The sequence below is a fragment of the Somniosus microcephalus genome, chromosome 26 (genome assembly GCF_052327205.1).
Source record: "Somniosus microcephalus isolate GS21.2 chromosome 26, FLI_Smic_1.0, whole genome shotgun sequence".
NCBI classification, from domain to species: domain Eukaryota; kingdom Metazoa; phylum Chordata; class Chondrichthyes; order Squaliformes; family Somniosidae; genus Somniosus; species Somniosus microcephalus.
This window is the reverse complement of record NC_141012.1, coordinates 42,371,289-42,397,093: the sequence shown is the minus strand read 5'-3', so window position 1 is coordinate 42,397,093 and position 25,805 is coordinate 42,371,289. Positions and strand designations below refer to the sequence as shown.

The following is a 25,805-nucleotide window of genomic DNA, read 5'->3' as shown; positions in this document are numbered from 1 at the left end:
ATTGGACACGGTGGGTGGGGGCAGATATCATCCAATCGGACAACAAAGCGTCTGTTGGCTTTCCAGCTGGCAGGGCTCCGTGAAGATGGGCATGTCGGGCGACCAATGGCGGGGCTTTGGGGGCGGGGCAATTGGAGGCTGGAGGTCATGTGATGACCCCTCCTGGAATATGTCCAAGCAGTGTTGGTACCCCTGAACCCAATAAGCCCAGTTTTTGAAACAGAATCCAGAGAGAGAGAGGAAAGCAGAAACCTTAATAAATAATGAATATACAGAATGCTGTCGTTTGAAAGAAAAATGCAGATTTATTGATGATTTTTGTTACAACTACCCAGTTATTATGACTTCAGGACAGTGGTATAGGTTCTGCTAATGGGGACCGGCTGAAAGATGGGATTGGAGGGAAAGACTGTCCTGGTGGCTGGGATACTAATGATGGAGATGTCGATCTGTCCATGCCTATACCCAGTGATCTGCTTTTATTCCCATCATTTACTTTGCTAACAGTAATGATTAATCTAACAATTCAGTGATGTAATTTCAAAATAAAGTAGTTGGTTTTTTTTGTGCCTCAGTCAAACCCGTGCTACCAATCCACTGGAGCAAAACCGTTACCACCAACCAGCCTTTTGTTACAAAAGAAAATCTCGAATTTTTTTCAAAAGCAAAAATAATTGTTTAATACTCTTCACCAGCGTTCCCGTTAAGCTGCGTGGCCACGCAGAGGCCTGGAGGTCCCGCGCAGGCCGCTCACCGGCTTTTCAATGCGAATAACCGTGCACGCGCGAAGATTTGAACGGGCCGCGCGGCCAGTTAAAGGGCCCGCGCACGGGGAAAAAACAATTACTGTAACTTTCATACTCCTCCCCTCACACACTGTGCAGTTTGCATCTCAGCATGGATTCGGTACTAATGAGCTAAATTACCAGAAGATTCACATGAATTATGAAATTGATTTTGTATTTCTTTGTGGACATGAATGGAGAGCCCACGTGCTTGATTTGTGAGCAACAGGTAGCTGTGGTGAACGAATATAACGTTCAGAGACACTATGAAGCAAACCACGGTGAGAAATAGGAAACTTGCATCAAAGATAAATTTTCCGTATTGGCACTATCATATAAAAAGCAGTAATCATTATAAATTTTCCGTATTGGCACTATCGTATAAAAAGCAGTAATCATTATAAATTTTCCGTATTGACACTATCGTATAAAAAGCAGCAATCAATGTTTGCTGATGCTCGCCATAGAAGTGATGCTGCTGTTCCGATGCTGTGTGATTTCCCATGAACTAGATGTGTTATCGAAACCTTCTGAGGGAGAATATTTGCAGACCCGCATGCTAAAAGCTGCAGAAGTAGTGGGGGGGGCGGGGGTGGGGGTGGAAATTCAAGCGCACATCAGTAATTGGGCCTCAGGCCTTATTTTATTAATAGAGGCCCCGGGGATCGAATTGGGGCCTGCTACATCACCGGTAAGTCCGGTGAGGTGGTGTGATGGAAAATGCAGGAGGGCCAAGGCGTAGGCCAGGAGTGGCCCACAGTACAGCTGGGGATGGGGGATGCGAGGTGCGGGGAGGAGAACACTCCCTGAAGGAGCAATAAGAAAAACATTCTCCGCCACTTTGGCAGCGGTCCCTGTTGAGGACTGCTGTTTAGGCTGCTGTAGCGCTGGAATAATTAGTTGGAACTTGCAAGGCTCCACCTAGATTTTCTCACATTTTGCAGAAGGATCCTGAAACGGGCGCAGGAGCTATGTTCCCTTTTAATTATTTTGTTTGTGCGCAGCCCCTTTAACAGGATGCAGGGCCCGTTTAATGTCTTTCGCATGTGCAGGGTTTTTTTTTCCCCAATTGAAAGCCGATGCGTGGCCTGAGATGAAACCTGTTCAGGCGCTGTTCCCTCCTCTTTTGATTAGGCACTTTACAGCCTTCTGGACTCAACATCGAGTGCAACAATTTCAGACCATAACCTCGGCCCCTATCTTTTTTAACATTTATTTTTTCTCTCTCTCTCACATGGCAGCTGTCTTTCATTCTGCCAGTGCCATTTACACTTCATCTAGAGCCATCTTGTGTTTCTTAACTTGTCCCATTACCATCTCCTTTTGCCTATTAATCTCTCCTGCCTTCCATCCTATCACAGACCTTCCCTTTTGTCCTTTCCTCCCGCGCCCCCCCCCCCCCCCGGCACTTGCTTAAAAACCTGTTCCATCTCCAGCTTTTTCCAGTTCTGACGAAGGGTCATCGACCTGAAACGTTAACTCTGTTTCTCTCTCTACAGATGCTGCCTGACCTGAGTATTTCCAGCATGTTCTGTTTTTATTACCTAAATCTCTTTCCTCCTCCACAACTCCTGATCTCTCGCCACATAGAAAATATTCCAAGTTGTCTTCCTTGGATTTTGAAGTTAAATTTGTGGACACTATAACCAATGCATTAAACTCACTGGGGGAAGAAGTGATCTGTGCCTGGAAATTCACTGGGAGATCAGCAAAGCCACCAGAGAAATGGCATAAATGGGTCAAAATGGCTGCTTCCACCATTTTATGCAAGGTTCCCACTGCTGAAGTTGGGGAGATTGAGAGAACCATTTAGAAATTCAACACAACAGCCTCTCTGTTTTATTTTTATTCGTTCACGGGATGTAGCCGTCGCTGGAAAGGCTGGCATTTATTGCCCAGCCCTAGTTGCCCTTGAGAATGTGGTGGTGGGCCGCCTACTTGAACCGCTGCAGTCCGTGGGGTGAAGGTGCTCCCACAGTGCTGTTAGGGAGGGAGTTCCAGGATTTTGACCCGGTGACAATGAAGGAACGGCGATATATTTCCAAGCCAGGATGGTGTGTGAGTTGGAGGGGAACTTGGAGGTGGTGGTGTTCCCATGCGCCTGCTCTGTGCAGCAAAGAAAGCTGCCAGGGTTTCAGTTTGAAGAGGCGAGAGTGTTGAGAACCATAGAGCACGTCGGCCTGCGGATTTTTCCACTTCCCGCATGTTGTGCGCTTTGTAACTGAAAATCAGCTGATTCAGACCTCCAGCATGTTGCTGCATGAGTAATCTTGGCCTCTTCCTATTCCCACTCCAGTTTGAGATCTTTGCGTAAGGAATATTAAGTAGAACAAGCAACTGCAGATAAACTGTGTTGAAATGGGTTTTTTTTGGCATTTGTAGGAACAAGTTTATCTTTCTGACAATCTGATGTAATCAATATCTTGTTTCTGTGCTAGTTCCAATATAGAATACGGTTTCCATTCTGTTGAGCAGTGTTTTATAATCCTCTTGTTCGCTTAACTGCTTTGTTGTATCATTTACAAACAGTCCTGAGGTTTGATTTTTTTTTTAATCATTCTTGGAAGCAATTGCTTAATTTATGTTTGTGTTTCATTTTAAACATAACGAGCTGTGTCACACACACTTCTCCGTCTGCAACAGCAAGAAGGGCAGCTTGCTAATGATTCTGTTCCCTGACAGTGTTGGGTCTCCAGCCCGTTGCTGCCTTATATGAGTGGAGTGGTGTGGTGTGGCGCGTTTCCCTGCTCACCCTTCACTGGGTGATGGCCTCTGATTTCTGGCCATCCTTTTTAGAAAGAAGGGGAAGACTTGCATTTCTATAGCGCCTTTCTCAACCTCGGGATGTCTCCAAAGCGCTTTACAGCCAATGAAGTACTTTTGAAGTGTAGTCACTGTTGTAATGTAGGGAAATGTGGCAGCCAATTTGCGCACAGCAAGCTCCCAAAAACAGCAATGAAATATTGACCAGAAAATCTGTTTTAATGATGGTTGAGGGATAAATATTGGCCGGGACACCGGGGATAACTCCCCTGCTCTCCTTCGAAATAGTGCCGTGGGATCTTCTACATCCACCCGAGAGGGCAGACGGGGTCTCATCGGTGTCGTGTATTGATTGCGAGTTTAACACCAGTCAATACGGTAATGTAATGTGCATTGCATTATGGGAATTACCCGGGAAAGCTGCAGTCAGCCATTTTAGGAATAAAGTAAAGATCACAGTTATGAGCCTGTCTGCCTGGTTCTATGCTTGAATGCGTTCATACAACAATCGGAAAGACAGAAAAACTGCTCTGATGACGCAGAGATGTGTGAGGTGTAATTGGACACCACTCACTCAGCAATTAAAACAGAAAATGCTGGAAATATTCAGCAGGTCAGGCAACATCTGTGAAGAGAGAAACAGAGTTAACGTTTCAGGTCAATGATCTTTTGTCAGAATTGGCAGAAGTTAGAGATGTAACAGATTTTAAGAGAGTGCAGAGATGGGAAAGGGGGAGGGAAGGAAAGAACAAAAGGGAAGGTCTGTGACAGGGTGGAAGGCAGGAGAGATTAAATGACAAAAGGGATGATGGTGCGAGGCAAAAGGGGGTGGTAATGGGACAAGTAAAGAAACAAAAGATGGGTTTAGAGAAGGTGTAAATGGCAACAGCAGAACTAGTACCAGCACCTGCTGTCTGGAAAAAATGGGAGCAGTGGTTATGATCGTAAATTGTTCAACTGCAAATTGAGTCCTGAAGGCTGTAAAGTGCCTAATCGAAAGATGAGGTGCTGTTCCTCGAGCTACTGTTGAGCCTCATTAGAACAGTGTAGGAGGCCGAGATCAGAGTGAGAGTGGGACGGAGAATTAAAAGGACATGTGACTGGCAAAGCAATCACCCAATCTGCGTTTGGTCTTCCCAATGTAGAGGAGACCGCATCATGAGCAGCGAATACAATATACTAAATTGCAAGAAGTACAATTAAATTGCTGTTTCACCTGGAAGGGGTGTTTGGGGCCCTGGATGGTGGGAATGGAGGAGGTAAAAGGGCATGTGTTGCATCGCCTGCGCTTGCACGGGAAGGGGTTGTAGGAAAAGGAGCGGGTGATAGAAGAGTGAACCAGGGTGTCGCGGAGGGAGCGGTCCCTTCGGAATGCTGAAAGGGGAGGGGAAGATGCGTTTGGTGGTGGGATCACGCTGGAGGTAGGGGAAATGGCGGAGGATGATCCGTCGAATGTGGAGGTTGGTGGGGTGAAAAGTTTTTATTGCCAATTTCCAGCAGCCGCAGTATTTTTGGTTTTTGTTTTGGTGCTGCGTTGAACCTCTTTACAATGCTGCGTTCAGAGAAGGCACAGCGCAAACTCTCCCTGCAGTCACTCCCTGCGGTGACGTTGATCTACAGGGAAAGAGCGGTGGCGTGGGACTAATTGGAGAGCTAATTGGAGAGATTGAAATGAAGTTAAAACACTTTTGCAGCCTGATTCTCCGACCTGTGCTTCTGCTCGGTGAGGCTCAGCCCCTCTCTTAGTTTCCCTTTTGTGTGATAAAAGTCCGGCAGACAGAAATGGCCCAGATTATCCTGTAACGGCGACGCACATCGTAAATCTGACCATCAACACCTTCCTCCACACTGGGGAGTTCAGCCCCCTGCCCCACCTCGCACACTCCTCGTCAACACTGTGTTGCAAATTTTGGTGCCAAGTTTTTATTTCTCATTTTTAACCAAAACTGATCCCCCCCCCCCCACCCCCGCGATTTATCTCCTCCCGTGTTGATTAAGCACTCCCTGATGTGTGGGGAGATTCCATTACTGTAATACCTAATGTTTGTTTCAGTGTCACGGTGCGTGAACCCTTACAATATCCGATCCGCCCAGGCTGATATTTCTGTACAAAATGCCAGTGTTAATCTAGAAATGATTATGGTGGAACCATGGGTTAGATTGGCACAAAAGATGGTCGCTTGGGCAGGGCACTGAAAAGTGTCTGCCACCCGCAGAGGAAGGCAGAGGAATGAATAAGAAACTTAATGAATGGAAGTCAGGCGGCTCATCTTCTCACTGGTGTCTTTCTGTGACTCGGTTACTCTCCAAGGTCACTGACCGTACCACCTCTTACCTCCTTCTGGTCTTCTACCTCCGTGGTACGGCAAAAGCAGCCCGATCCTGGGAACACCATCGCCTCCAAGTCACACACCGTCCTGGCCTGGACAAATATCTGTTCCTTTACTGGGTCAGAATTCTGGGAATTCCCCACAGTCAAGAACTTGCAGTTATTATAGTGTCTTAACGTAGTGAAATGTCCCAAGACGCTTAAAAGTTTAAAGGAGAAGGCCCACGGCCCCCTTCTCAGGGTAACTAGGGATGGGCAATAAATGTGGCCTTGCCAGCGATGCCCAGATCCCAACAACAAATATATATTTTTTTAATTACCTACTCCGCCCTGACTTCCACTCAACATAAATCACTGAACTGTGTCGAGTACTGCAACCACCCACTGCTCTCAGTTAATTGCCATGACTACTTTACACTGAGCCTGATTTTTTTTTTTTTTTTATCATCCATACCAACCTACAAAACTTGGAAAAACTGTACAGCTTCGAGGTGACTTGTCCTTTTTATTACACTGCATTTCAGGATTTTTTTTGTGTGTTTTCGGATTATATTCCACATTTCCGATTCCTTGTTTCTGTGAAAACTGAAACCCACTTGACCGCAGGTATAACATACAGATTAGTTACAATGGAAGTCCCGTCTAGCGTGCTGGCAGTTGCGGGTAGAAGCACTGGAAGTGTGTAAAGAGGAGTGAGGTGTATCTGCATTAGCCACAGAAGGCAAGGGAGTGAAGAATATATCCTGCTTGGAGTCTCTGCCTCTTTCAATCACGTTCCGCTTTTGTTTCTCATCCATCTACCACGCATGCCTTCTAAAACAATGGTCCTGATGGGGGGAGTGTGGGGATGTGGGGGGGTTAAGGCCAGGAGGCGGGTAGCCGTCCCGCACCGGGTCCCGTCTCCTTGGAGGCGGGAAGGGATTACAGCCACTTAACTGCCTGTTAACAGGTAGCGAACAGGCAGAAAATAGGTTTATCACCATTTTGCCCTCCAGTGCGGGCTTCCCGAAGGCTCCGAACCCGCCAGGGTCACCGAGGCGAGGCGGGGGTCGGAGGGTTGCAAAGGTGCGCTGTGAAGGTAAGTGATGGGTGCAAGAGTGGAGAGGTGAGTATCTGAGGTGAGTGGAAAGTCTTAGAAAAAGTGTACTTACCTTTGTTTCTTCCTGCAGGCTTCAGTCGGTGGGTATGCGGAGAGTCTCACAACTCCGCGGCAGAGCTGACCGCTGCATTCTCCAATGCAACAACCATCTCATTTCTGCAAAAGAAAGAGGTTTGACGAGGTCTTGAATTCAAGAACTCATCAAACTTCAGAGAATGTCACTGACTGCTTCACAGAGCTATCAAACGATGACAATTCATCTGTCAAAATGAAACGTCATACGCTGATGTTGTCTGTAACTGGCCTCCCCTTAATTGCCAAACCAAATTTTAATTTGATTTGTTAAGTTTTAGTTGAACTTTTGTTTATTTACAGTCCAATTGTTTTTTTTTTTGGGTCCAAACAAAAAGAGCCCCCTTAATTGGCCTGCTAAACCTGCTGGGCGGGCTTAACGAGGTCAATCAAGGGAAAATAGCGTGGGTTGGCCAGAAGTCGATGGAGGCGGGACTAAAACCCAGCAAGTGGGAGCCCCGCCTCCAAAAGCTCCCCATTGACTAAATCACCCCTGTAATGTCGGAATTGTCTTATTCTGACATATTTGTGTCAAGAAATAATTGGAAACCACTCTTGATATCAGTGGGCCAAGAATATGTCAGAGGGGAGAGGCCATAAACCTGCACTCTGGAGAGGAAGTATAAAAGTGCCCCACGTGTCACCCGCAGCTGTAAGTAATCCAATCTGCAAGAAACTTTCTTTCTAAGATTTATTTTACTTGTGATTTTTGAGCCGTTTTCACTTCTGTTTTGAAGACGGTTCTGAGTTATTTTCTGTTCTCTGTTTGCTCCTCGAATCGACAATCTCCCTGCTGGCTGTGTTTTCTGGTTGCATCTGATGGGCGGACATTATCTCGTGGGGTTTGCACAGGTTTGATGCAGATACGGGCCCTTAGAAACGTTGACTGATAATCGTGAGGATTTTTCAAAGTTCTGAGTTTCTGCATTGTCCAGTGTTAAAGGAAACAATATGATTATATAAAAAATATTTGACAAGCTTTTTAAAAAAAAAAAAAAAGTGGATGGGTGAATACCCGGGTAAGTACCACATATTAGACTGATTAGCAAAATTGAAACCCATGGGGTTAAAAGGATAGTGGCAGCATGGATCCAAAATTGGCTAAAGGGCAGAAAGTAGTGATGAACGGTTGTTTTTCAGACTGAAGGGAAGTGTGCAGTGATGTCCCCAGGGGTTGGTAGTAGGACCACTGCTCTTTTTTGAATATATATTGGGCCAGATCTTTGCTGAAGAAAATAACAGGGTCTGGACAACGCACGCTGTTATTAATGCGCAAATATCCAGAAACTGGCAGCGAGGAAGAGGTACCCTGTGAATTACAAATTGCCACAAGTTGCTGGCCAATTTGAACCACTCCGCCATTAGCTTCGCGAAAACGGCTTCTCGCCCGTAGCCTTCACGTGATTTTCATGAAGTTGCTGCATTTGCGCATTAATTGCCCATTAAACTGGCCATAAAAAGCTGCCCAGTAATTAACAGTGTAAGTATCCTTTTACCAACGTCATAATTGTTAATTGGAGACACCAGCAGCGGTGGAGCGTGAAACAGCGCCGACCTGCTAGGAGACACCAGCGGTGGCAGAACCTTCCATGGTGTATTTCCAAAAAAAAAACAAAGCGTGACATCACAGGACAGCAGGTGGGTGATTGGTTGGTGAGTATTAAGGTTTATTTTTCTCTCTAACCTAGGACAGTGGTATAAACTCTGACCAGGAAACTATAACGTACTGTATTAAATTTATAGCTTAACTAGTTAAACTATTTATTATAATAACTATAAATAATCGTTGAATAAAGACTAACTAATTAAATAAATAAAATAAGGCTAGACTAAGATATGGCAGGGCAGGTTGTGTTCTGGACTGCAGCATGTGGGAGTTTGTGGACGGTGAGACTGTCCCGAGCGAACATGTCTGCAGGAGATGTCTCCATCTCGAATCTCCCTGGTTCAGAGTCATTGAGCTGGAGTGTGAGTTGGAGACACTCCGACACATAACGGAGGGGGGAGGAATTTCTGGACAGTTTTATCCAGAGTACAGTCACACCCCAGAGGAAAGCACAGGTTCAGGAAAAGGAGGGTGTGACTGTTAGGGACACAGGTAGTGGGGATTTAGGAGAGGTTGAGAAGGCGGTCCCACAGACACTGGTCCTGTCCAACAGGTACAATGTACTCGCTACCTGTGAGGACAAGGAGAAAGACTGCAGGAAGGACAGCCACAATGCAGACCAGGGCACCGTGGCTCAAAAGGCTGTCCAGGGGGGAGGGGAAGAGAGCAGAATAGAAATGTGGTAGTAATAGGGAACTCTATATAATTAGTGATGTAGATAGCGTCCTCTGCAGCCAAGAACGAGAATCCCAAAGGGTGTGTTGCCTACCAGGTAAGGGATATCTCACGGCGGCTGGAGAGGAAATTGGAAAAGGAGGGGGTAAATCCAGTTGTCCCGGTCCATGTTGGAACAACTGACATAGGTAGGAAAAGGGAGGAGGTCCTGCTGAAAGAGTATCCGGAGTTAGGCTCTAAATTTAAAAAGCAGGACCTCGAGAATAATAATCTCTGGATTATTGCCCGAGTCACGTGCAAATTGGCATAGAAGCAGACAGATCAGGAGAATTAACACGTGACTAAAGGGCCGGTGCACTGGCACCAGTTCTGGGACAGGAAGGAGCTGTACCGATGAGATGGGCTCCACCTGAACCGGGATGGGACCCGTGTTCTAGCGGAAACGGTAAATAGGGAGGTGGCAAAGGCTTTAAACTAGTAAGATGGAGGGAGGGATCGACAAGAAACATAAGCAGCCCAAATATAAACAAGACAGGAAAAGTGAGCATAGGAAAGAATAATGTAAGCGAGGACATTGACAGCAAGGGCGCAAATAGAGTTATAGAACAGGAGACTAAAAAGATGGTTAAACATAGTGTGAGAGGCACTCCTATTAAAAATGAATTAAACTGTCTGTACAGCAATGCACACAGCGTCCGTAATAAAACAGGGAAGCTGGAGGCAATCATGCGTTGGGAGGAACCAGACATAGTAGGGATTACTGAGACATGGCCGCAGAAAAATCAGGACTGGGAATTAAATATTGTAGGGTATAACATTTAGGAAAGATAGAGAGGGGAAGAAGGGGAGGTGGAGTAGCTGTACTTATTAGGGATAACAATGGCAGTAGAAAAAAGGGACACAGCTATCAGCAAGACAAAAATAAAATCCATATGGATAGTGATAAAAGATAATAAAGGATCAATCATACTAATAGGTGTAGTCTACAGACCACCTAATAGTGGAAGGGAGGTGGAGGAAGAAATAAGCAGACAAATTAGAGAAATGAGTAAAAAAACATAGAATAATAATCATGGGTGATTTCAACTACCCTGATATTAATTGGACACAGGAGGTAGGTAAAGGGGATAAGGGAATGGAGTTCCTACAATGTATACAAGACTCCTTTCTAACCCAATATGTAAAAAGCCCAACAAGGGAAGATTCGCTATTGGATCTAGATATGGGGGAGTGAGCCAGAGCAGATAAGAGAAGTAAAAGTAGGGGTGTGTATATATAGGCAATAGTGACCATAATATAATACACTTTAAGACGATAATAGAGAAGGACATAAGTATGACAAAAACCAGATTGGGAAAAAAAGCTGATTTTGAGGGGCTGAGAATAGAACTTGGGAAGATAAAATGGGCAATAATATTGTCAAACAACAATGTAGAACGACAATGGGAAACATTTAAAACGGTGTTCAACAGAGTGCAGGAAAAATATATTCCGCTAAAAGAAAAAAATAACACTAATGACCCTCCATGGATGAATAAAGACATAAGGGAACAATTGAGAGTAAGGAAAGAGACATACATTAAGTACATAGACAGCAGAGGAGTGCATGATAAGAGAGAATATGAAGGGATTAGGAGAGAAGTCAAAAAGAACAATTAGGAAGGCAAAGAGGAACTATGAAATTAAATTATCAAGGAATGTAAAACAAGGTCAGTGAATGCGGAGTTGGGGAATAAGTAGCAGAATGGATTGCTAGCTGGCTTCAAGACGGAAAGCAGAGAGTGGGAGTAAAGGGTAGCTAGTCACAGTGGCAGAAGGTGGGTCGTGGTGTTCCACGAGGATCAGTGCTGGGACCACTGCTGTTCACAACTTACATTAATGATTTAGACTTTGGAATCAAAAACACAATTCCTAAATTTGCGGATGATGCCAAATTAGTCAATACTGAGGAGGACTGCAACAAATTACAGGAGGACATTAATAAACTTGCAGAATGAGCAAATAATTGACAAATTAAGTTCAACACAGGTAAATGTGAGGTATTACATTTTGGTAGTAATAAAAGGGAGGTCACTTATCACTTGGAGGGTGCGAGTCTAGGTGGGGTAGAGGAACAAAGGGATATCGGCGTACAAATACACAAATCACAAAGTTACACCGCAGGTTAGCAAGGCCATAAAAAAAGCAAACCAAGCTCTGGGGTTTATTTCTAGAGGGATAGAATTGAAAAGTAGGGAAGTTATGCTAAACCTGTATCAAACCTTGGTTAGACCACAGAGTACTGCATGCAGTTCTGGTCGCCATATTATTAAAAGGATATAGAAGTACTGGAGAGGGTGCAGAGAATATTTACAAGGATGATACCAGAAATGCGAGGGTGTAGGAATCGATGTATCCCTAACTGAAGCACTGAAGTCGAGTCAGTTCAATAATTCAACTGAATTTAATCAAACAAATGAACAAAACAAAAACATGCAGGAGCAACAGCAAACAGGTCTTTTCAGCAGCTTGTTACATGAGGTCTGGGCTTAGAACCTCCCACTCTCTGACGTCATGACATCATCACGTTTCCTGCCGTTTGGGGCATCACGTGACCAACGTGATGACGTCATCACGTTGTTTCAGGACTTTTGCAGAAAGCTTATTTACACTCAGCCAACAAACACAGATGCTGTAGCATTGGGTTAAAGACAGTTATGCATTTGTACAGAAGATCATTGGTGGTTTTGCCACATGCGCCCCCCCAGAAGTGTCTTTAATCGCAAAGGTCAATCGCAGAGGAGGTCGGACAATCCTGTCGGAGCGAATCCGATATTCCCGGAGAGGAGTGGATGGTGCAGGAGATGAGCTGGGTTGCGGGGCCAGGCGCGGCGCTCGCGGACGGTCGGCCACGGCGTGGCGGCTGCGCTGCCTCGACTGGCTGCTCGAGATCCAGGTGTGCAGCCTTGAGGCGGTCCACGGAAATGTGGTCGGGTTTACCTCCGACATCCACTAGAAAACTCTTGGTGCCCGCCCGCACTACTCGGAAAGGGCCTGCGTATGGAGGCATGAGAGGACTACGGTGGGCATCCTGTCGGACGAAAACAAATTTAGCCCTCAAGCTCCAGCGGAACATGTGACGCGGGTAGTCCGTGCTGTGAAGTCGGAATGGGCCGGAAAGAGTGCGCTGCGGCCCGGTGAGCCTCCAGTTGTTCAGCTGCTGACCACGGATGCGTCGGTGACGGAAGAAAGTCGCCGGGCACCCTGAGCGGCTGGCCATAAACTAGTTCAGCGGCCGATGCCTGCAGGTCCTCTTTAGGCGCTGTGCGCAACCCGAGCATCACCCATGGCAGCTTATCCACCCATGCGGTCCCTTGGAGGGTGGCCCGCAGCGACGCCTTCAAAGAGCGGTGAAAGCGTTCGCATAACCCGTTGGCCTGCGGATGGTAAGCCGTGGTCCGATGGAGCTTGGTGCCCAAACCTGAAGCCACGGCATTCCACAAAGCAGAGGAAAACTGCGGCGTCCGACGAAATGTCTGATGGAACGCCGAAACGAGCAACCCAGGACGAAAGAAAAGCTCGGGCAACATCCGCGGAGGTGGTGGACATTAAAGGAATGGCCTCCGGCCACCTGGTGGTACGGTCGACAATTGTCAGAAGATGCGTAAACCCTTGTGACGGCGGTAGTGGGCCCACGAGGTCGACATGAACGTAATCGAATCGCCGCTCTGGTACGTCAAAAACGGCGACAGGAGCTTTGACGTGGCGCTGTACCTTCGCCCTCTGACACACAACGCAGGTCTTGGCCCAGTCGCGCACATCTTTTCTCATTCCCCTCCAGACGAATTTGGATGTTAACAATTTCTGTGAAGCCCGCACGCCCGGGTGTGCAAGTCCGTGAACGACATCGAATACTTTCCTGCGCCAGGACAATGGAACGATCGGGCGTGGGTCTCCCAGGGAGACGTCGCAGAGCAAGGAGGTGCCGGCCAAATGGAAAGGCACATCTGGCTGCAGGCAGGACGAATCGGAGCGGAAAGCTTGCGTTTCCGGGTCAGTCGCTTGGTCAGCTGCCATGAGCGAATAATCGAGCCCCAGCTGGACGGTCGCACGTGAGAGGCAGTCGGCAACCACGTTGTCCTTCCCAGCCACGTGCCGGATGTCGGTGGTAAACTCAGAAATGAAGGTGAGTTGTCGTTGCTGCCGGGCTGACCATGGCTCAGTCGTCTTGGCCATGGCAAACGTCAGGGCCTTGTGATCGACAAACGCGGTGAATTGGCATCCTTCCAATAAAAAGCAAAAGTGGCGGATGGCCAGGAACAACGCCAACAGCTCCCGGTCGAACGTGCTGTAGCTATGTTCGTTACTACGCAGCTGGTGACTAAAAAACGCCAGTGGTTGCCATGTCCCATCGACCCATTGCTTTTGCACGGCGCCGACGGCGTAGTCCGACGCATCCGTCGTGAGCGCGATGGTGGCACCAGGCAGCGGGTGCGCCAACATGGTTGTGTTGGCGAGGGCCTCCTTCGTGTCCCCAAAAGCGCAGTCCATCTCCGGCGTCCAAGACACAGGTTCTTTCCCCGGCTTCCCTCGGAGTGCCTCGTAGAGCGGCCGCGTGAGCTGTGCGGCCCGGGGGACAAATCGATGGTAAAAATCTACCATGCCGAGGAATTCTTGGAGCGCTTTCACGGATTGTGGCCGTGGAAACGCAGCGATGGCTGCCACTTTCACTCGGAGTGGCAGTGCCCCTTCTCCCGTGATGCGGTGGCCCAGAAAATCGATCTGCCTCAGTCCGAATTGACACTTGTGTGGATTAATTATAAGGCCATGCTCCTGGAGGCGGCGGAAAAGGATGCGCAGGTGTCGTAGATGCGCCTCCTTTGAAGCGCTGGCGATGAGGATGTCATCAAGGTACACAAAGGAATTTGAGGTCCCGTAGCACCGAATCCATGAGGCGTTGGAACGCTTACGCCACATTTTTGAGACCGAAAGGCATTCGTAAGAATTTGAAAAGTCCAAACGGGGTAATGACCGCCGTCTTCTGGACATCCTGGGGGTGGACGGGCACCTGGTGGTACCCCCAGACGAGGTCGATCTTGGAAAAAAATGAGTTGCCTGCTAAATGAGCGGAAAAATCCTGGATGTACGGTATCTGGTACCGGTCCGGAGTCGTGACCTCATTGAGGCGCCGATAATCGCCGCAGAGCCGCCACCCACCGCCTGGCTTTGGCACGACATGCAGCGGAGACGACCAGGGACTATCGGACCGGCGTACGATGCCCAACCACTCCATGGTAGCGAATTTCGCCTTCGCGGCCTCGAGTTTACAGGCCTCCAAACGTCGAGCGCGGGCATAAACTGGGGTGCCGGTCGTCGCGATGTGGTGCTCAACACCACGTTTGGCGGTCGTCGCCGAGAAGGTGGGTCGAGTGAGCTCTGGAAATTCCTTGAGCAGGCGGGTGAAGTCGTCGGGTGTTGACTCGGCGCAGGCGAGCGCGGGGGCTGCGCCTGAGCCCCGAAAACAGGGGATGGGGGCCCATGAGGCGGCGTGAATCAGGCGGCGATTACGTACGTCGACCAGTAGGTTATTAGCACAGAAAAAGTCAGCGCCGAGGATTGCTAGTGGTATTTTGGCGGTTATAAACTCCCAGTGGAAGAGTTGCCCGCCGAGACACAACCGGATTCGCCGCATCCCAAACGTACGGATAGCGCTGCCATTGGCGACCTGTAGTGGAGTACCACGCCTCCCGGACCCGATGTCGAGGGGTGAAGCGGGGAGGATGCTGCACTGGGCGCCCGTGTCGCACAAGAACCGCCGGCCCGAAATGGAGTCGGTGATATACAACAATTTCCCGGAATCACCAACCGTCATTGTGGACGCGAACCCGACCTCGGTGTCGTTCTTCCGTTCTCGCGCACGGTTTTGCTGCTTTCTCGGTGCCGGTGGCACGAAACTACATGGGGGTCGGCAGTATCTGGCTTTCGGTCCGAACCGGGCGTGGTAGTAACAGAGGCCAGTCTGTGGAGGTGCCGAGGTGGGACGCTTCGAAGTGGCACAGTACTGTTGCATCACTGCGTGAATGGTGTCGGCTTCGGCGGCGAGCGCTACGCCGTCCGTAGCCTCCAACCTGGCGAGGGCTGCTTGTACCTGCTCGGGGAGCTGGCTCGGGAACAGTTCCCGAAACAGAATACACTGTGGCTCAGACCCGAGGAGTGAGCATTTGGCTCATCGACTCGGAAGGCTTAGCGTCGCCTAACCCGGGGAGTGCGAGCAAACGTCGTGCGCGCTCCGCTTTCGTGAGACGAATATTTGCATAAGGCGCGCCTTAAGCGTTTCATACTTGTCATCCACGGGCGGGTTCTCCAGCAAGCTGATGATTCGGGAAGCCGTCGAGCTGTCCAGTGCGGAGACCACGTAAAAGTAACGGGTCTGATCCAGCACGATGTTCCGAAGTTGGAACTGCGCCTCTGCTAGCACGAACCAGGAGGCTGCCTGTCGTTCCCAAAATTGAGGGAGCTTCAAACTCGCTGCGTTCACATCCATCTTGTTCTCGAATTTTCCTCCGCGAAAATCGTCCGCGAAGCTTCGGGGTCACCAATGTAGGAATCGATCTATCCCTAACTGAAGCACTGAAGTCGAGTCAGTTCAATAATTCAACTGAATTTAATCAAACAAGTGAACAAAACAAAAACATGCAGGAGCAACAGCAAACAGGTCATTTCAGCAGCTTGTTACACGAGGTCTGGGCTTAGAACCTCCCACTCTCTGACGTCATGACATCATCACGTTTCCCGCCGTTCAGGGCATCACGTGACCAATGTGATGACGTCATCACGTTGTTTCAGGACTTTTGCAGAAAGCTTATTTACGAGCCAACAAACACAGATGCTGCAGCATTGGGGTAAAGACAGTTATTCATTTGTACAGACGATCATTGGTGGTTTTGCCACAAGGGTATACATATCAGGCAAGGATGAACAGGCTGGGTCTCTTTTCTCTTGAAAAAAGAAGGTTGAGGGGTGACCTAAATTATGAAATGTTTTGATAGAATGGATACAGAGAGAATGTTTCCACTTGTGGGGAAGAGCATAACTAGAGGCCATCAATATAAGATAGTCACCAAGAAATCAAATGGGGAATTCAGAAGAAACTTCTTTACCCAAAGCGTGGGAGAATGTGGAACTCGCGACCACAGGGAGTGGTTGAAGCGAATAGTATCGATGCATTTAAGGGGAGGCTAGACAAGCATATGAGGGAGAAGGGAATCGAGGGTTATGCTGATAGATTTAGATGAAGAAAGACGGGAGGAGGCTCGAGTGGAGCATAAACACCGGCATGGACTGGTTGGGCCGAATGGCCTGTTTCTGTGCTGTATATCCCATGTAATCCTCTGTAATGACTGCCAATCACCTCTCTTCAGAAAGTGAACAATTAAAAGTATGGAGTTCCTTCAGGTTGTGAAATTTCAGATTATAAAAGTGTCAAATTTTTAATAATTTTCCTTTGTCTTTTCTCTCTCTCTCTCTCTCTCTCTCTCTCTCTCTCTCTCTCTCTCTCTCTCTCTCTCTCTTAATCCAATCTTTCTTTCCCTCTTTCTTTTATTTCACTTTCTGTACCTGATTTGACATTGAATTCACCCATTCTAATCCAGCTTCCTTCCTGTTTATTCCTCAATCTTTTAATCTCCTTGGTTAAGGAGATGCACTGTTTGTCCTGTTGTTCACCAAGGTCCCCGATGTTATCAGCTCGCACTTCCAGCAACTGTGTGTGCAAAATTTTTTTAAAAACCTAAGCGTGCAATTGTAAGTTTAATTAACGGGGCATGCCACTAGATGCCCTGCTCCAGCAAACTCTGGCCCATTAATGACCTGGACATACAGGGCATAATTTCAATGTATGCAGATGACACGAAACTCAGAAATGTAGTAAACAGTGAGGAGGATAGTAACAGACTTCAGGAGGACTTCGACAGACTGGTGAAATGGGCAGACACGTGGCAGATGCAATTTAATGCAGAGAAGTGGTAAGAAAAAGCAGGAGAGGCAAGATAAACTAAATGGTACAATTTTAAAGGGGCACATGAACAGAGACCTGGGGATGTACGTACACCAATCTGTAAAAGTGACAGGACAAGTTGAGAAGGCTGTTCAAATCGTGTACGGGATCCTTGGCTTTATACATACAAAAGCAAGGAAGTTGTGCTAAACCTTTAATAATCACTGGTTAGGCCCCAGCTGGAGTTGTGTCCAATTCTGGGCACCACACTTTAGGAAGGATGTCAAGGCCTTCGAGAGGGTACAGTGGAGATTTACTGTGACTGGCAAATGAACTTCAATATAGATAAATGTGAGGTAATAGATTTAGGTAGTAAGAATAAGGAGGCTACATAGAAACATAGAAGATAGGAGCAGAAGTAGGCCATTTGGCCCCTCGAGCCTGCTCCGCCATTTAATGAGATCATGGCTGATCATCCAAATTCAGTACCCTGTCCCTGCTTTCTCCCCATATCCCTCGATCCCTTTAGCCTTAAGAAATATATCTAACTCCTTCTTGAATATATTTAATAAATTGCCCTCAACTGCCTTCTGTGGTAGAGAATTCCACAGGTTCACCACTCTCTGGGTGAAGAAATTCCTCCTCATCTCAGTCCTAAATGGCTTACCCCTTATCCTTAGATTGTGACCCCGGGTTCTGGACTCCCCGCCATCGGGAACATCCTTCCTGCATCTAGTCTGTCTAGTCCTGTTAGAATTTTGTAAGTTTCAATGAGATCCCCTCTCATTCATCTAAACTCCAGCGAGTATAAGCCCAATCGACCCAATCTCTCCTCATACGTCATTCCTGCCATCCCAGGTATCAGTCTGGTGAATCTTCGCTGCACTCCCTCCATGGCAAGAACATCTGTCCTCAGATAAGGCGACCAAAACTGCACACCGTACTCAAGGTGTGGTCTCACCAAGGCCCTGTACAACTGCAGCAAGCAATCCTTGCTCCTGTACTCGAATCCTCTCGCTATGAAGGCCAACATACCATTTGCCTTCTTAACTGCCTGCTGCACTTGCATGCTTACCTTCAGCGACTGGTGCACAAGGACACCCAGGACACCACTCGTTGCACTTCTCCTTTTCCCAATCTATTGCTGTTCAGATAATAATCCTTGGAAAATAAGTGTCTAAATGGGTAGAGGAAGAGAGGGATCTGGGGGTACAGATACACAGGTCACTAAAAGTAGCAACGTAGGTTAATAAGGTCATAAAAAGAGCATACAACGCACTGGGGTTCATTTTTAGAGGGATAGAATTAAAAAACAGCGAATTTATGTTAAACTTGTATAGAACCTTGCTTAGACCACACTTGGGGCACTGTTCACAGTACTCCATGTTATAAAAATGATATAGAGGGACTGGAGAAGGTACAAAAAATATTAACTAGAATGATACCAGAACTGAGAGGTTGTACCCATCAGGAAAGATTGAATAGGTTGGGGCTCTTTTCTCTCGAAAAGAAAAGACTGAGGGGTGACCTGATGGAGGTCTTCAACATTATGAAAGGGTTTGATTGGGTAGACGTAGAGAAGATGTTTCCACTTGTGGGTGAGACCAGAACAAGGGGCCATAAATATAAGCTAGTCACTAATAATCCAATAGGGAATTCAGGAGAAACGTCTCTACCCAGAGAGTGGTGAGAATGTGGAACCACAAGGAGTAGTTGCGGTGAATAGTATCGATGTATTCAAAGGAATGCTCGATAAGCACATGAGGGAGCAAGGAATAGAAGGATGTGTTGCTGGGTGAGATGAAGAGGGGTGGGAGGAGGCCCGTGTGGAGAATAAACACCGGCACAGACTAGTTGGGTCGAATGACCTGTTTCTGTGCTGTCAATACTTTGTAATACTAGAATGGTACCAGGGATGAGGGACTTCAGTTATATGGAGAGACTGGAGAAGCTGAGATTGTTCTCCTTGGAGCAGAGATTAAGGGATTAATAGATGTGTTCATGAAAATCATGAAGGACTTTGATAAATGAGGAGACACTGTTTCCTGTGACAGGAGGGTTGGTCACCAGAGGACACAGATTTAAGGCCATTGGAAAAAGAACCAGAAGCGAGATGAGGAGAATTTTTTATGTAGCAAGTTGTGATTTACTGCCTGAAAGGGAGATGGAAACTGATTAAATAATAACTTTCAAAAAGGGAATTCGATAAATAATTGAACAGTAAAAATTGTCAGGGCTGTGGAGAAAGGGCGGGGGAGCGGGACTAATTGGATCGCTCGTTCAAAGAGCTGACACTGACACAATGGGCTGAATGACCTCCTCCTGTGCTGTATGATTCTACAACATTATATACAACACATGTTGATTAAAGCCTTGCTCTAGTTTACTCTATCACACTGTACTTCCAAACAATGGAAAAGTAATTTTCTTTCCTCAAAATAATTTCTATGACTATGTTGCCCTTCAAATTCAGGCTGAAGTGATGTTCAATATGTGGCTAGATTTCAATGTAGTGATCAGTGTAGCATTTTGTACATGATGGACGATCTCCGCTCATCCAGAACTCTGCTGCCCATATCCTATCTCACACTTGCTCATCACCCCTGTCTGTGCTGAACTACATTGGCTCCTAGTCTCCCGGTCATAGAATCATAGAATGGTTACAGCACGGAAGAAGCCCATTCGGCCCATCGAGCGCATGCCAGCTCTGCAAGAACACCTCGCATTTAAATCCCTCCATGGCCTCACTCCTCTGTTTCCCAGTAACCTCTTCCAGCCCAAGCACCCCATGCAATCTCTATACCTTTGACTGGCTTGTTGTGTGTTCTCTTTCACCACCCCGCCCCCCCCCCCACCTCCTTTGCCCCACTATTGGCGGCCGTGCCTTCAGCTATCCAGGCCCTACGCTTTTGAATTCCTTCTGTTAAATGCCTCCTTCTCTCCACCTGTTTCTCCAACTTCAATCCTCCTAAATACCAAACCCTTTGACCAAGCTTTAGGTCACCCCTTCCTAATATCTTCATTGGTCCATTTTTTAACTTAAACCTTTGGGAAGTGCAGTGGGAAGTTTTCTAGGTGCTTTATAAATGTTTCCACTCAGACTCAATGATATCCAGTTTAAGGAGAAAGTGTTACTTCGAGGGTGATACTCTGCCGCACTCGGTATCCTTGGTAAGCGCTGTGAACACACTGGGTATCGGTGTGTACGTGGTTCATAAGCTGAATATCCCCCATAAATAATAAAAGCTGCAAAAGTAACTGTGCAGGAAGTGAGAAAGAGCATGTGCTCCTGTTCTTCGATCTGTGCACTGCTTGGACTGTGACAGTGTGGTCTAGTACAAGGTGTTTCTGTATCTGGCATGCTCGAAAGTGTCTGCATTTCTACGGGCACAATGGTAGTATTTGATTACTGTAGATGGAAATACTTGTACACCGGGTGTGTCATGCACCGCAGTTGGTCGCTGTCACACCCACATGGAAAGTATAATATGCTTAGTTAATGTTGATTGTAAAATAGAATTAAAGATGCTTTCTAGCAAGGCCAAGTTTGAACAACAAGGAAGTATGTACCTCCATCACTGTAGCCCCTCCAGTGCAGGCCCATACTGTAACTGTACCCCTCTCCCAGTAACCAGTGCACACTAACTGTAACCCTCTCCCCAGTAACCAGTGCACACTGTAACTGTACCCCTCTCCCAGTAACCAGTGCACACAGTAACTGTACCCCTCTCCCAGTAACCAGTGCACACTGTAACTGTGCCCCTCTCCCAGTAACCAGTGCACACAGTAACTGTACCCCTCTCCCAGTAACCAGTGCACACTGTAACTGTACCCCTCTCCCAGTAACCAGTGCACACTGTAACTGTACCCCTCTCCCAGTAACCAGTGCACACTGTAACTGTCCCCTCTCCCAGTAACCAGTGCACACTGTAACTGTACCCCTCTCCCAGTAACCAGTGCACACTGTAACTGTCCCCTCTCCCAGTAACCAGTGCACACTGTAACTGTCCCCTCTCCCAGTAACCAGTGCACACTGTAACTGCACCCCTCTCCCAGTAACCAGTGCACACTGTAACTGCACCCCTCTCCCAGTAACCAGTGCACACAGTAACTGTACCCCTCTCCCAGTAACCAGTGCACACTGTAACTGTACCCCTCTCCCAGTAACCAGTGCACACTGTAACTGTACCCCTCTCCCAGTAACCAGTGCACACTGTAACTGTCCCCTCTCCCAGTAACCAGTGCACACTGTAACTGTACCCCTCTCCCAGTAACCAGTGCACACTGTAACTGTCCCCTCTCCCAGTAACCAGTGCACACTGTAACTGTCCCCTCTCCCAGTAACCAGTGCACACTGTAACTGCACCCCTCTCCCAGTAACCAGTGCACACTGTAACTGTACCCCTCTCCCAGTAACCAGTGCACACTGTAACTGTACCCCTCTCCCAGTAACCAGTGCAGGCCCACACACGTGCAAACATGCACTCCATCACTTATTCGTCTTCAACGAGCCAGACATCATGGCCCAGAATTTACTGTCTAACTATCAGTGAGGCTAACTGCGCTCGCTGTTATTTATGCACAACTCGCACAGTAACCTCAGGCGAGGGCGGTTAAATGGGGAAATACAGAATTGCTGTCCGAGACGCGCCGCTCCGTCGTTGGCTTTACAAAAGCAGAATCCCGCTGGCTGCCTCACCATTCCAATGCATTAAATGCCGTGGAGCTGCTGTATTTGCTCAGTAGAACTAAACTTGCCATAGAAAGTTAGGGCTTGACTATTTCCGTCTAAGTACCCTTTTAATGACATGATAAGTGTTAATTACTGCCAGTTAACCCCTCTGGCACTGAAAATCAAGTTTAGCGTTTCATTCCTTCAGTTTTTAATTGTTGTTGGAGATGGAGATTAAAAAAAAAAAAATTAAATTAGCATTTTTTAAATTTTCTTTGTCTCTTTTTTATCCCCCTCTCTTAATCCTACCTTTCTCTCCCTCTCTTTTTCTTTCTGTACCTGATTTGACATTGAATTCACCCACTCTAACTTCCATTTCCTTCTCATCCTTCCTTATTGCTTGCTGTACTTGCATGCTAGCTTTGTGTTTCTTGAACGAAGACACCCAAATCTCCCTGAACACCAACATGTGAAAGTTTTTCACTGTTTTAAAAATTGTTTTTCTATTCTTCCTACCAAAGTGAATAACCTCACATTTCCCTACATTATACTCCATCTGCCACCTTACTGCCCACTCACTTAGTCTATCTATATCCCTTTGCAGCCTCTTTGTGTCCTCCTCACAGCTTACTGTTCCACCTAGCTTTGTATCATCAGCAAACTTGGATACATTACACTCGGTCCTTCATCTAGGTCATTAATATAGATTGTAAATAGCTGAGGCCCCAACACTGATCCTTGCGGCACCCCACTAGTTGCAGCCTGCCAGCCTGAAAAAGATCCGTTTATCCCTACTCTCTGTATTCTGTCTGTTAACCAATCCTCTATCCATGTTACTATATTACCCCCAACCCCATGAGCCCTAATCTTGTGTAATAATCTTTTATGTGGCACCTTATCGAATGCCTTTTGGAAATCCAAATGTACATCCACTGGTTCCTTTATCTACCCTGCTAGTTACATCCTCAAAAAACTCTAATAAATTTGTCAAACACAATTTCCCTTTCATAAAACCATGTTGACTCGGCCTAATCATGTTATGATTTTCTAAGTGCTTCCTTAACAATGGATTCCAGCATTTTCCCAATGACTGATATCAGGCTAACTGGCCTGTAGTTCCCTGTTTTTTCTCTCCCTCCTTTCTTGAATAGAGGTGTTACATTTGCGACCTTCCAATCCGCTGGGACCATTCTAGAATCTAGGGAATTTTGGAAGATCAAAACCAATGCATCCACCATCTCTTCAGCCACCTCTTTTAGAACCCTAGGATGTAGGCCGTCCGGTCCGGGGGATTTGTCGGCTTTTAATCTCATTAGTTATAAACCATTAAAGACATGCCTAATTCTCAAACGTGTGTTGTAATAATCAAGCGGTGAATAGACTGCCTGCTGCATTGCTAAAGTAAAAGTGCCTTTATCTCGTGGTAATCCAACACTTCATTAAAAAAAAGGGTAGGATTTATACTGAGGCTTCTAATGCCTCAACCTAATCCAGCAGGCTTTCTGCACAAAGGTAGCCTGTGGGTGTTTTTTATATGCTTGTATAATACTATTTTTCACTCTATTGAGATTAGAAATGACTCCATCTACGAACTGGGTGGAGGTGTTGCATCAACAGTGACTCAGCTTGCCTAACTGGATCAGATAAAAGCTGAAGCGGTAGTTTTATAATCAGGCATCCACGGTGGGAGTGTGAAAGGCGTGTGACTGCCGTTCCAGTCTCATTTATTAGATGCTGCATACGTCCAGGTCTGGCTTTTAAAATATCTGTTCACTCTCCAGTTATATAAATCACAGTAAGGAACAAAAGGAGAGAAAGAACAGAAAATGCTGGAAACACTCAGCAGGCCAGGCAGCATCTGTGGAGAGAGAAACCGAGTTAACGTCTCAGGTCTGGGACCCTTCGTCAGAACTGGAAAAAAGTTAGAGATGTAAACAGGTTTTTAAGCGGGTGCAGAGGCAGGGAAATGGGGGAGGGGAGGCGGGAAGGGGAGGAAAGAACAAAAGGGACGGTCTGTGATAGGGTGGAAGGCAGGAGCGGTTAAATGTTGCAAATGGGGATGGCAGAATCATCAACAGCTGCCATCTGAAAAACTAGGGGCAGAGGTTATAGTCTGAAATAGTTGCACTCCAAGGAGAGATTTGTGGTGTTGGCCTGGGCGCTGGGAATGAATAACCATGGTTTTGAGGGAAGCTCCATCTAGGATACTCCGAGTTGTACCACTACCAGTTAACAGGCAGTTAATTGGCTCTAATCCCCTTCCCGCCTCGAGGAGACGGGTCCCTGCGCGACTCGGGGACCCGCCTCCCGGGAAGATGGCGCGGAGGCAGGTTGGGAGCGGGGTTGGGAGTGAGGTCGGTACCCGCTCCCAGTTTCTGCCATTTTCCCGGCAGTCCTGTCTCCATACCCGCCTCCCCAGGGCTGGGAAAATTCCCACCAATGTTTCAGATCGATGATCTCTGAAAGCCTGTCCACCTGAAACATTAACTGTGTTTCTCTCTACGCAGATGCTGCCTGACCTGCCGAGTGTTTCCAGCATTTTCTGTTACTACCCAATTAACACCTGTGTCTTGAGGCTTTCACTCTTCCATATACAGCACTTAAGCAGTTGATAACTGACAACATAAACCAGGGAATCGGCTTTCTGGACTCCTTCTGAGATGTTGATGTTTATTTGCAGCCATCTAACCATTGCTGGACCTGACCTGGGAGTGCTTGATGGGGTAACGAGGAGCTGGGATCGCCAATCTTTGTCTGCCACCCATGGTGCTTTGATATTGGGTTAAGTGCCACACTGGGTCTCACAGCAAGCGACTGAGAACACCCGGTATTGTACCGAGTCTTGCCGGTGGCTGAGCTTCCCAAATCCAGCCAGTTTCCTTTGGCTTTTCCACTGGTTGCTCGACACCCTTGCATCAGGAACCATTGTCACTGTCCCGGACCTCAGGCAGCATAAAAGCAGCTTTGATGATGTGGGATGGTGACCTGCAGGTCACATAGAAACTGTCAGCCGTAACTCAGTCACAGCTTTCTCGGCTCTGAGTCAGAAGGCCGTGGGTTCAAGTCCCACTCCAGGTACTTGAGCACAATGTGTAGGCTGACACTCCAAGGGAGTGCTGCACTGTCTGAGGTGCCAGCTTTCGGATAAGACGTTAAACCGAGGCCCCATCTTTCCCCCTCCGGTGGATGTAAAAGATCCCATGGCACTATTTCGAAGAAGAGCAGGGGATTTCTCCCTGAGGTCCTGGCCGATATTTATCCATTAACCAACATCACTGAAACAGATTATCTGGCCATTATCACATTGCTGTTTGTGGGACCTTGCTGTGCGCAAATTGGCTGCCGCGTTTGCTACATTATAACAGTGACCACACGTCAAACTGTATTTAATTGGCTGTAAAGCGCTTTGGGACATCCTGAGGTCGTGAAAGGCGCTATATAAATGCAAGTCTTTTCTTTTAAAAGCAGCTTTAATTGTGTGACACAGGTCACATATAAACCAAGGTAACATCACGTTTAAGGCATTTAACATCAAAATCCAAATAAACAGCATAAAAGCAAAGTCACAATAAACACCGCAAAATAAAACAATGCAGTGAAATTGGAGCGGTGCAGTTTCTATAGTGCGGCCCGCAGACCGAGTCCGGGGCTCTGTTCTATTCCACTGCCCGGGCTGCACTTGCCCTGCATTATAAAGTGAGTGACCCCTGATTATAGAGGGCTACTGCGGCAAGCCCACCGCTTCCCGTCAGTAAAAGCAGGTCTTCCCGTTGGCCGGCGTTGGCCAGGCCTGTGACATTACTTGGGGTTGACACTGTGAGATTCCCCC

General features: G+C 47.2%; 1 protein-coding gene across 3 annotated transcripts in view; it reads left to right on the top strand.

Annotated features, from left to right (window-relative positions):
* The window catches only part of LOC147100418 (uncharacterized), a 79,063-nt gene that overhangs the window by 5,058 nt on the left and 48,200 nt on the right, over nt 1-25,805 (top strand). The window lies entirely within an intron of this gene.